This window comes from Hylobates moloch, unplaced genomic scaffold (genome assembly GCF_009828535.3).
Source record: "Hylobates moloch isolate HMO894 unplaced genomic scaffold, HMol_V3 SCAFFOLD_7, whole genome shotgun sequence".
NCBI classification, from domain to species: domain Eukaryota; kingdom Metazoa; phylum Chordata; class Mammalia; order Primates; family Hylobatidae; genus Hylobates; species Hylobates moloch.
Window position 1 is genome coordinate 75509022 of NW_026652282.1, and position 12384 is coordinate 75521405.

General features: G+C 32.7%; 1 non-coding gene across 1 annotated transcript; it reads left to right on the forward strand.

Moving 5' to 3' along the window:
- Positions 1–1820: 1820 nt before the first annotated feature.
- LOC116812397 (U2 spliceosomal RNA) lies at positions 1821–2005 on the forward strand. Its single transcript, XR_004370694.1, has one exon. It is a non-coding gene; the product is annotated as a U2 spliceosomal RNA (small nuclear RNA).
- Positions 2006–12384: the final 10379 nt, after the last annotated feature.

Below are 12384 nucleotides of genomic sequence, written 5' to 3' on the forward strand. Positions count from 1 at the left end.
CTACTGCATAGTATAAATTTTTAGAGTAAATTCTTTTAAGAAATAATTTGAACGTCTTTAATTTTCAGAGAAAATTTTGGGTGTAGTTTTTTTAATTGCATAACTCTTTTGAAACTACTATATAGATAAATTTTGAAATTTTGGTAATGTGGTGAAAAAATTCAATGAGGAAGAATCTCCTTGATTCAGAAGCTACTGAAGACAAACAAGTAAAGTTGGAAACTGTTAAAGGACTAAAAGGGCAGAAAAATTATCAATATCATTTTCTTATCTCTTCTCTATATAGCTGACTTGATAAACTGATTATTAAAAGTAACAAGTTCACAATAACTGAAAAACCCAAGTTCATTTTGAACCAAAGATTATGGTTAAAATACCAATGCCAAATTTACCAAAATAATTACATTTTGCATACTGGATAATCATTATATATATAGTTGGTACAAATTAATCCTTAGTTATCTATATCTTAGATGTCTACGTCTGTGCCTCTGTGAAGTAGGAGGTAGTCTAATTATTTCCGTGGTATGAATATAGAAATTGAGACTTGCCTAAATGTACAAAGACAGTAAATGGCCACATCAGAGATCACACTCACATGTTTTTCACTTAACAGTCCAGAAGTGGAAATATAAATGCAAATATAAATATAAATTCTTTAACCAGAATGCGAAATATAAATGTATTTTTGTTTCTATTTTGAAATATCATTTAACTATATTAATGATTACTATGCACACAAACTTTTCAATTTCTCTTTAGATAAATGTTTTATATTATATCCATTTCTCAGCTTTATTAACTGTGTTAAGAGTGTAGAACACCATGCCTCGAGGAAACATAAAAGTACATGAGTTAAACTGAATATTAAGGTTTTTCTTCTTCTGGACAGCTTAATTGTAGGAGAAATATTCTATCTATAAAATCGCCTGTCATTAACAATTCAGTTACAGCCTGGTGAATGTGAACACACACACTTTAAGTGTCTAATTTAAAACTAGATTTTCTCCTTTGATAATTCTACTTTTGTTGTAGATTATATAACGAGTTTAAGCAAATTAAAATTATAGATGGCTTGTGATCTTTCTCATCAAAGATGACTGCATTTCTATTTCACTTGTATTAGAAATTTGACAGATTTGATCTAGAGGCATGTACAGTTTTGATTTTTAATGGATTTGCTTGGACAATCTCAAGTTAAAATAAGAGATTTCAATTCTAGTCTCTGTTCAGAAATCCTGATTCATGATACTGAGATAAATACTGGAAGGATAAAATGTCTCTCAGCATTAAATAACTAAATAACATTTGTTTGAACCATAAAGGGAGAATTGAGTTTGTTTACAATCCATCTGCATAATACATCTAGTTGAATCAATCAATTATTTTACTGATTTTCTTCCAAATTAACTACTGGTTTTATTTTTATGTGGACATTAGCCTTATTGTCCAAAAAACTCACTCTATATTTCTACTTAAGACAACTAAAATGCAGCAATTCCTTATTCTTTAATCATACCCTAGGGTATTCAGTCAGAATGGAATATTATGAGTCAAAGATATTGGTCAGAAGTCAGTCGAAATTTAAAATATCTTCTCTTGGATTTATTTTCTTCATAACTATTATCATGCAGTAATGATGCAAATGCAGTACAAACAAAAACATAGATGAACACAGATGCATTTGCTTGATAAGTACATACAAGGAAACAGCATGGTAGAAATTTGCCCAACTACACTTTCATTCTAGTAGCTAAGCTTTATGTTTTTTTTTTTTTCTTATCTTGATATTTTAAAAACTTGAAAAAAAAAGAATCAGTATCACTTCTCAGCCTTTTGGCTAAGATAGAGTGTAGTATCTGTTCTTATCAATTTAATATCTGATATATCCTCTGCCAGAGGACAATATATTAAATGGATTTTTGGAGCAGGGAGATGGAGCACGCTCTGTCCACTCCACACATCGACCTGGTATTGCAGTACCTCCAAGAACGGTGTTCCCCTCAGGGGTTAAAACACAGTGTTACAGGCCGGGCGCAGTGGCTCACGCCTGTAATCCCAGCACCCTGGGAGGCCGAGGCAGGTGGATCACCTGAGGTCAGGAGTTGGAGACCAACCAGGCCAACATGGTGAAACCCCATCTCTACTAAAAATACAAAAATTAACCAGGCATGATGGCAGGTGCCCGTAGTCCCAGCTACTCAGGAGGCTGAGGCAGGAGGATCACTTGAACCAGGGAGGCAGAGGTTGCATTGAGCTGAGATTGTGCCACTGCACTCCAGCCTGGGCAACAGAGTAAGACTCCATCTCAAAAAAAAAGAAAAATCAGTAGAATCACTTTTCTAAAATATAAGTACACAGACACTTTTACAAATATATGATACACAATGGCCTTCAAATTAGATCTAGACGAATAGAAATTTGTTTTTAATAATGCTTAGAAATTATGTTTCTCTTGCTAATATTCAGTGTCACTTTGTTAATTGAAAATTCTACTTTTCACAGAAAACAACCTATTTTTGTAGGACTTAGGTTGTCTTCCTGCTGTTAGGATATATTACCACTAGATATCAGTGAGGTTGTAAGAACTCATTTCTTGTTGGCATGTATTTTACTCAGACATGGATTATTTCTTCCTTTAATATATATAATATACATAATTTCTGAAATTATATAATAAATCATAAAATGTTTATATTCAAAACATACTTTTAAAAATAAAGACTTAGGTCACATTTATTCTGTTTTCCTTATCATATATCATCAATTAATACTTAATGAAACCCTACCCTTCACCAGATATTTTGAATAGCTTATTTTTTACATACTCCATATTTTCTATTTTCCAGAATTATCTCTTGAAAAAACTCATACATGCATAATTGAAATTAAAATTTTAGGATATTCCACAAAGTTGAATAGAGGTTTTAACTAAATCCATGACCTCCTAAATACAAATCTTTTTTTCACTGACATTAAAAAAAGTGTATCTATAGCTAAAATTTCTATTATCCTTCAATTAATAATAAATCACAAATATACATAATTCTGTTAAGTAAAAGACCACATGTCTATTGAGGAATTGTACTAGGCTCACAAGAGTGAGTGTGAGATGATTACTAAGAGACTGTTTGCTATGAACAGTAAAACACATTTTTTTGGTATAAATGTGATACATGATATAAATGAGCTTGATAAGGTTGTTTAAAGATTCACAAAAGAAAGTAGATTTCTGGCCTTTCACTTGATTTACTATGAATTTCTGCAAAACTACTGAGTTTCCTGGTTGTGAAATAAAAAAATGACTCTTTAACAACTTGTCTGACTGTGCAAATGAGTGATAAAACTTGAATAAAAATGTATTATTCAGAATAGAACTGAAAGGTGTGAGGCTCTAGATGTTAAATATTTATATTCATAAATTACCATAAACACTGAACACTGATATGTGTTCATAAGTAAATAAATAAGTTTTTAAAATTAGGTGTTACATATAACTTATAAAACCAGATGAGATGCCATATAACAAAGTCGTGTATTTTCTACACATTTTGCAAGTGCACTTACAGAGATATATGTCTATTATTCATATATTAGACATTAGTATTTATGGAGAGGCATACGTAGATACATATGCCCATATATTCTTGCTTACACAAATGGCAATATAATCATTATACATATGTTCCTAAATAAAAATTTTACATTTATCATGTATACTAATCAAGGAATAACAAACTAGATCATTTAAGGTTTCATTTACAGAATCAATTCCAAATATATTTTATTGCTTTGACACTAGTAGCATTTTGACTCCTTTAGTAGACCCTACAACATTCCAGGTTAGAGGAGTTAAAAGGTCCAAGAAAGTTGCCAGGTTCACATAGTAGGGAGATTGAACTGATACCTCATTAAGGTTTTTGTGGCTGGGTGCAGTGGCTTCCTCCTGTAATTGATCCCAGCAGTTCGGAAGGCCGAGGTGAGTGGATCGTTTGAGGCCAGGAGTTCAAGATCAGCCTGGCCAACATGGCATAACGCCGTCTCTATTAAAAATACAAAAATCATCCGGGCGCGGTGGCACACGCCTATAATCCCACGTACTCGGGAGGCTGAGGCACAAGAATCGCTTGAACCCGGGAGGCGGAGGTTGCAGTGAGCTGAGACCGCGCCACTGCATACCAGCCTGGGCGCCAGAGAGAGATTCTGTCTCAAAAAGAAAATATTTTTACATAACACTTTTCACACTCTTCCATTTTCACCCCACTTTCTCTTTTCCTTCTCTCTTTTTTCCTTCTTCCATTGAATTTTCACTACTCTTTCTTCATAAAGTAAGTTGTTGAAAGATTAAATGTTTTACTGCAGTTCACTCTGGTTTCTACTTCTATTCTTCTACAAATAGGCATCTATGTCAAAAAATAATCAGTTTGAAAATATCCTTTATTATTCTGTTTTTAAGCGTCTGTTTGTCTAAAAGTAAAAACAAAATGTACAATTAGGAATATGTGCTTTGGCTCTTTAAGGCAACTGCTTGTCCCATACTCTGACTTTAGCCCTCAGTTGTCTTGGAGATGCACAGTAAAAGGATATATGCCTAGGAGAATAAGGCTTTGATATACTGTATATCTAAATGTTGTCTGACAAAATTAACACAGAAAACTATGGATATTTTTTATTAGTGTTTGGAACAAACGTGATACATAATAGATTATTTCACTGTAATTAAAATGATTTTCTATGTGTAACTTAATGTTCATGTACCTAGTTTTGGTTGTTTCCATTTAGCATGTGAGGTAGCAATTGCTTTCTTTTGAAAATTTAGACCCTTTCTACTGCTATCATTGACTTTGGAAAAAAGGCAAAACTAAAGGCAAACTAACCCTATAATAAATATATTCAGTTGATCATTCATGTTAAGATACTTGATGGCTTACATTTAATATTAGGGATATTTATTTTACATTCAAAAGTTATTCATTTTTACTTAAAACATAGAAATGCTGTTTTTTTTTTAAAAAAGGTTTATTGCTGGGCGCCCTGGGCCTGTAATCCCAGCATTTTGGGAGGTGGAGTGGGGCAGAGAGCTTGAGCCCAGGATTTCCAGACCAGCCTGGGCAACATGATGAAACCTCATCTCTACCAAAAATAAAAAAGATTAGCCGGGTGTGGTGGCATGCGGCTGTAGACCAAGGTACTCTGGAGGCTGAGGTGGGAGGATTACTTGAGCCTGGGAGGTGGAGGCTGCAATGAACCATGATCATGCCACTGCACTCCAGCCTGGGCAACAGAACAAGACCCTGTCTCAAAAAAAAAAAAAAAAAAAAAAAAAAAAAAAAAAAGAGTTTATTATCCCATCTAGGCTTCAAGTAAAATGATTTAAATAAGAAGGGCAGTTACTTATTCAACTCAAAAGAATTTAAAAGAAAACATAAAGGATTTTAAACAGCAGTATTCATTTTCCGCCTTTGTTAGTCAACAAAAAAAAGAGGGTCTTGAGTCATAATGCAGACAAAAGGTATCATCGGCTTCATATTGTGCCTGAATAATGGAGATGTCTTCAACAGAAACTGTTAGAAAAACATTTGCATGGAAGTAGTAGATTGCCTTTGATTATATTCAAGGGGAAGGAAATAGCCAAGCATAATTTTCCAGAATAAAGTAAACTTTTCTTTCATTAGTGAAAGTAACATTTTTGGAGTGATATAAACACTTTAAAACACTTTATACACAAAGTGAATTCATATAGATGAATTACATATTTTAAAACTAGAAATATTTTCACATTAAAGCTGAAATTATACATGATATGAATGCAGTATTAATTACTAATGATTTTTTTTGCAGAAAGATTCTTCACTGTGTAAATGAATTCATCATAGACTCCAAATATCAAGCTCTCAGAATGTATTAAAAATGGCATTTGTTATCAGTCCTCCAGGTGTTACATATGACTCCCAGTCACACTTAGATGGCAATATATGTGAAAGATGCTTAGGAGAGGCAAGAGTCTGAAAGGCCAACATATATTAAATAACTTTATTTAAATGAAACAATAAACTCCTGATTGATTTGAAAGCACACTGATGCATTATCAATGCACTTTCTTGAAGAATTGGTCTCGAGAGAAAATGCTTCACTGAAATAATTCAGGAAACTGCCCTCACGGCAAGTGGGGCAGATTCTCTTCCTGTCCTTCATAGCATTCTATATTTTTAAGGAGCAATGCTGACAATCATACACATGCATCTGCATGCACACATTAGAAAAGATGGAGTAACATGTCTATCTAAGTTGTTGTTGGCAATCTGTGTTCCCCCTCAGTGGAAATCTTTCAAATTAAATATGGGCAATTTTCTTTATGTAGGTACTAGAAAAGGATTCTCTCTCAGCTCATATTTGTGTGTCTTCTGTCATTTTTTCTTCACAGTTACGGTTACCTATGCTAGTACAGTATGCTGCACATAATTTAGATCAATTAATTCTGTTGACTAAAATACACCTTTTTGGATCCCGTTTCCTGCTTCTCACCACCACACCTTGTCTTGTCTGCTGTGCTTTTAACAGCTCTCAAATAAGAAATTTATCTTTGTATATTTAAACATCCTACTCCTCACCCCATATTAAAGTTACATTATTAAGAAGGCCCACACATTCTCATAATTTCCATATATTTATTAATGCCCACGTGCATGAAATAAGTTTTCCTGCACACTTAGTTTTGTGCTTTCCCCAGATATTTGGAATACATCTTTTCTTATTGATGTAGTGATTTGTATGGAGAATTGCATATTAGTGGAAAGTCTGACTAAATATCTATATAGAATATATGAAGTCGGACTACATGAAATTTCTATTTTTCAGGTCAAAATTGGTTAAATATCAGCAATTTTATCTATTTCAACCAGTAAACAAAGGTCACAGTTCAGATGTACTGAAACAGAGAAAATCATAATTATCAGTGGCGCTGTCTTCTGAATTTCTCCTCACATCTGCAGATTTGTCCGGACAATTACTTAGTCTTAAGTAAAAATTAGTGTTGGAGAAGTCTTTATGAATAATGCATACTTCTGGAGGAAGTGAGATTTGATCACTTCTCAGCCTTTTGGCTAAGATCAAATGAAAGTCAGTTTATAAAGTTGAGACTTCTGATTTAATGTTAATATGAGTTCCTGAAAAATGAAACACAGTTCTATTAATACCTCAGTACAAATTACCCAATTATGCAACATCAATTTCAATGCAATGTAGCATCAAGTAAATCTATTTTCCTATTCAATTACTTATTGAATGAATAGGCATTTTTCTAATGAGATAAGCATTTGGATCAAATGTTAGCATTTTTTGTTTCTGCAGATTTATTGTGTTTGCAATTTAATATGGATTATAGAAACATACGGAATGAAGCCTCCATATAATTGTTTATCCCATTATCAGAAATTTTGCAAAATTTGATTCCTGAGAAAAAGGTAAATTAACAAAACCATTTGCCATCAGTTATCTTTTTCATTTTTTTTTCTAAACTCGCATTTCAAACAGAAGAGCTCTTTATTGGGTGATGTCCTTAATAATTACAATCTAGATTCTGATTCCAAAACTTTACTAAGTTTTATTTATGTTAGTGTAATTGAAAAATAAACATATTTTGTATCGTTTAAAGTCTGTGTAGTAGCTAAGAGCTTAAGCTTTCGACTCATATAAATCTTCTTTCAAATTTTAGCTGTATACCTTAATAGGTCTGTGACCTTGGGCAAGTTATTGAAACTTAGAGTCTCAATTTCCTCATATGTAAACGGAAGTGACAATAACAGTGCATATATCATAAGATTGCTCTATTAAATGCACTTAGCACAGTTCTTGGCATGTAATAAGAATTCAGTAAATGGTAGCTACTATTATTCTAATAACTGATTACATTCTTTGGAATTTATATTAAGATGACCCCAGCTGCTTAGTGAATCACTATATTTGTCAACATAGTAATTTGCAGAAACATGGATCTGTATTTCCTTTACATATTTTTTAATAGGATTAGGACTTGCGGGAGTTTGCTGGTGTGTATATGATTTTGGCAGCAGGAATCCAAATAGCCTGAGTAGAAAACTGAATTTTCCCACATTTTTTCAATCACATATGGATAGAGATAATCCCCACTGTTGGCTAAATTGTGGAAGTTTTGCGCTTCTTGTATTGGTGGCCTTGCTGGCAACAGTAGTCTACAAATAAAGAATATTGTTTCTTAATAGCTTAAGCAATGTTAACATGATACATTCTCTCTTTTTACCAAATAAGTCTTTTCAAACTCTTAGCAAAATTAATCATTTTAAAAAATCATCAAGTTAATTAAAAGAATATTATATCCTTAAAATATGTCATTTTAATGGAAATTTTTTTTGGTCAGTGAGAATATGATTTATTTACAATAATGCCACAAAATATGAAGTGGCAGTTTCAAGTGGTTCTGGTCATTTTTAATTAACCGGAGAGGAAGTAAGAAAAAAATAAAGACTGTTTAAAATATAACTAATTAAATTAAAATTTTAACTTTTGTTTATATAGTCTTTAGTAGTGTATTTATTGGCTTTTCTGAGGAAACTGGTATTTCTGAGAAAATTCTATTTTTAAATAAATGCTACTTTAAATAAATGTTATTTCATCATTTTCAAATGACTATTCAATCAACATGTATAAAAGTTGTGGATTTCTTTGCTTTTATGACAAAAGTGGTATTGTATTTTTAAACTGATCACTTTATTAAGTAAGAGAGGGTATAGTTCAAAGTGTAATTATTTATTGTTAAATTGTATATTTACAAACATTTTAGTTTTGAACCATTAGATATTTACGTAATTTAAGTATGAAAGTTTAAAAATGGTTCATATAATAGGCATATGATAAAATGTCATGATAAAAGACAGCCGAATAAATATTATTTCATCCTACTTAGAAAGAATAATTTTCCAGAGGAACTTTACTCAGTTTTAGAGAAAAATCCAAGAATAATGTTCGTCTTTCAGTTTCCAACATGATATAATCAGAGAATTTGGAAAACTAGTAAATATAACCTATAGTAAAATGGTCAGGAAAAATACTCATTTACATTTATGATAACTGAAGTGACAAAAAGACTCCTAGAAGTTACATTTTCCCTTTGTGGTATATTAAAGAACAACGAATATACCAGACTTTATTCTAAGAAGGACTTTTTTTTGTGAATATAAAGGATAATTATCAGATTTAAGTTTCTTTCTACAAGCACTTCTAATTCTATTCACATGATCTATTTAAAAATTGCTTATTTCAACATATTTAAATGTAGTAGCCATTTTGAAATATTTTAGTCCCTCAAGATATAGAAATATACAAAAAACATACAAGATTCAGACCCAGAATTCAGTTTCTCTCTAAAGGGAATTTCATCATCCAATCTTCTGGCATTCTTTAAACTAGACACTAGACCCTTTTCATCTAGATATTGCATATCTCATATATATTATACATACATACATGTATGTGTATGCGTGTATTTTTAAAATCGGTATTTGTAGTAACATATCAAAAATAATTTCTAATATTCCAAGGTTCTAATGTTAGAATAGAACATATTCACAATAGTGTTTATCAGTTTCATGTATTTAGAGTAGTTTCACACTAAAATAAGTGATTAGGCTGGGCACGGTGGCTCATACCTGTAATCCTCGCACTTTGGGAGGCCAAAGCAGGGGGCTTGCCCGAGCCCAGGAGTTCCAGGCCAGCCTGGGGAACATAGTGAGACCCTGTCTCTACAAAAAACATTTTTTAAAAAAATTAGCTCCTCACAGTGACACGTGCACCTATAATTCCAGCTACAGGGGAAACTGAGGTGGGAGTATGACTTGAGCCAAGGAGCTAGAGGCTTCAGTGAGCCATGGTGGCACCACTGCACTCTATCCTGGGTGGCAGAGTGAGATCCTGTCGCAAATTAAAATAAGTGATTAGGACAAAAAAGATATAAGGCAAAATAAGTAGAATGCTTACCTACCTCAAATAAAAAATAAAATAATATGTGTTAATATGAAGGTGATACTGGATAAGTGAAGTGCCTAGGACTTTTTTCTTAAATAATCTAGTATATTTTATGTGAATAAGAGACTATAAAGTAAGGAGATCAACGGACTGTAAAAGTGGGTGTGAGAGAAGAAAGTTTGCTAGTCAAACTTGATTTAAATTGACTGCCTTTGTAATAGCCTGTGGCTGAATGTTTTGATCTATTTATAATGAATATTTTCAGGATTTGCTAATTTTTGAAAATTGGCAAGAAATACTCATTTTTTTCCTGTCTTGAGGTATGCCAAAAATAAAACTTGCTAGAATAAAAAAAAAAGTGAAAGTGAAGGAATGTCTTGTGTGTGCTAAAACACCTCCACTTAAAGAGCTTGATATCCACTAGAAAATGTTGTTTCTTTAAAAAGGGGACAAAGGGCATTTGATGCTTCTCACCTTTCACAGTTGTGACAATTCTCTTAGACATCTTAAATTCTCTGAGTGGAGATTTCTCATATTCTTCACCGTACACCTGTTTAAAAATTGTAGTCCACAGAAATCTGAAACTACAAAAGAAACTTTTCTCAAGATGATAAGTCACAAGGAGTGTAAATTACAGTTACTTCATTTGTGGGAGTTTTCCTATCACTTTTCAATTAATAAGACATCCTGGTTATGGGAATTTCAGTCTCACTGAAAAACTCAATTTTTTTTGCAAATTAAATTTGCGTATGCAAGTTACAATTTGAGTTTAAGCTTAGGCCTACACTGATGGAGGGATAACAGGCAAACTGGAATTTGGTACTTGACCATACTTAGTCAGTGCAGGAAAAACAACAAAAAAAACTTCAGAAACTTTCTTACCATTGACAGGGGCTAGTGTCAATATTCCTTGTGGTTTTCCCTTATTGACTGTATCTACGCCATCACATAGCAAAATGTACACAACAGCAGAAAGTAGACATTTTACTCATAGTTTCTGCAAAATCTGAATAAAGTTTTTCTACTATAAATAATGCCAAAGATGTGGTCTTATAGATGTATGCATTCTAAGGATCAGGGAAAGGCAGTGAAATAAAACTCTAAATTGAACAAAATTCAAGTAGTTTATCTTTTAACAGAAATATCTCCATAAACCATATCAATATAAAGGTGAACAGGGGTTGGACACAGTGGCTGAAAGCCCATAATTCCAGTGTTTTGGGAGGCCAAAATGGGAGGATGGCTTGAGAATAGGAGTTGGAGACCAGCTTGGGCAACATAGAAAGACCTCATCTCTACAAAAAAAAAAAAAAAAAAATTAGCTGGGTCTGTTCATGTGTGCCTGTAGTCCTAGCTATTTGGGAGGCTGAGGTGGGAGGATTGGTCAAGCCCAGGAGTTGGAGGCTGTAGTGAGCTATGATTGTGCCACTGCACTTCAGCCGGGGTGACACAGCGAAAACCCTGTCTCTAAAAAAATTAAAAATATATAAAGGTCAACAGGAAGAATCAATAACTAAGACAGCAACTGGAATTGACAAATTAATATCAATAAGCTTGAATCAACTAATGAGGATGGTTTTGTGTATGTGTGTGTGTCTATGTGTGTGTGTGTGTGGGAGAGAGAGAGAGAGAGAGAGAAATATTGGCGAAGTAGTATTTTAATTCACTCACCAACATTCTATTGGGTGGCCAAATTCATAGAGGTATTTTATTAGAATCAGAAATTTCAGAATTTTAGAATCTATGTGTTAGCAAACTGTGTATTCATAGGTTCACAAGAGGTTCACAACCTCTTGTTCCTCATAAATCATTCTAGGAGAAAAAAAATACCAACATAGCTGTAGCCCCTAAGTCATGAAGTGCATTTGACTGGTTCACAAAATATTAAATATAAAGGGTTACAACTTTTCAATTAAAAAATTTTTTATGATAAACATTAATGGAAAAAAACACTTATTTTAATAAAATTTGTGGAATTCATCATTGCTTTCAAAGAAATAACACCCTTATCTGTTATCTCTGTCAATCCAGGGATGAAGGTTCAGCTAGAAAAATAACTTTAACCCATTATTGGACTGGTCGTTATTAAAGGCAGAGATACAACCCTAATCTGATCTCCCACTCTTCTGATTATGTATTTGTATTAAATACCTGATTATTTATTTAAAATTTTATTTACTCAAACTATGGAAACATTATTCAATTCTTCCTTTGTTTGCAAAGAAAGATTTTCTGGTCAAAATAGTAAACATTAATCCACAGAGGCAAAGCAAAAATATCAAAGATCTCTAGATAATATTAACTTTTATTCAAATTTCACAGTTTTTAATAAATGTATATTCAAAAGGAATGTGTGGCTGGGTGCGGTGGCTCACGCTTGTAATC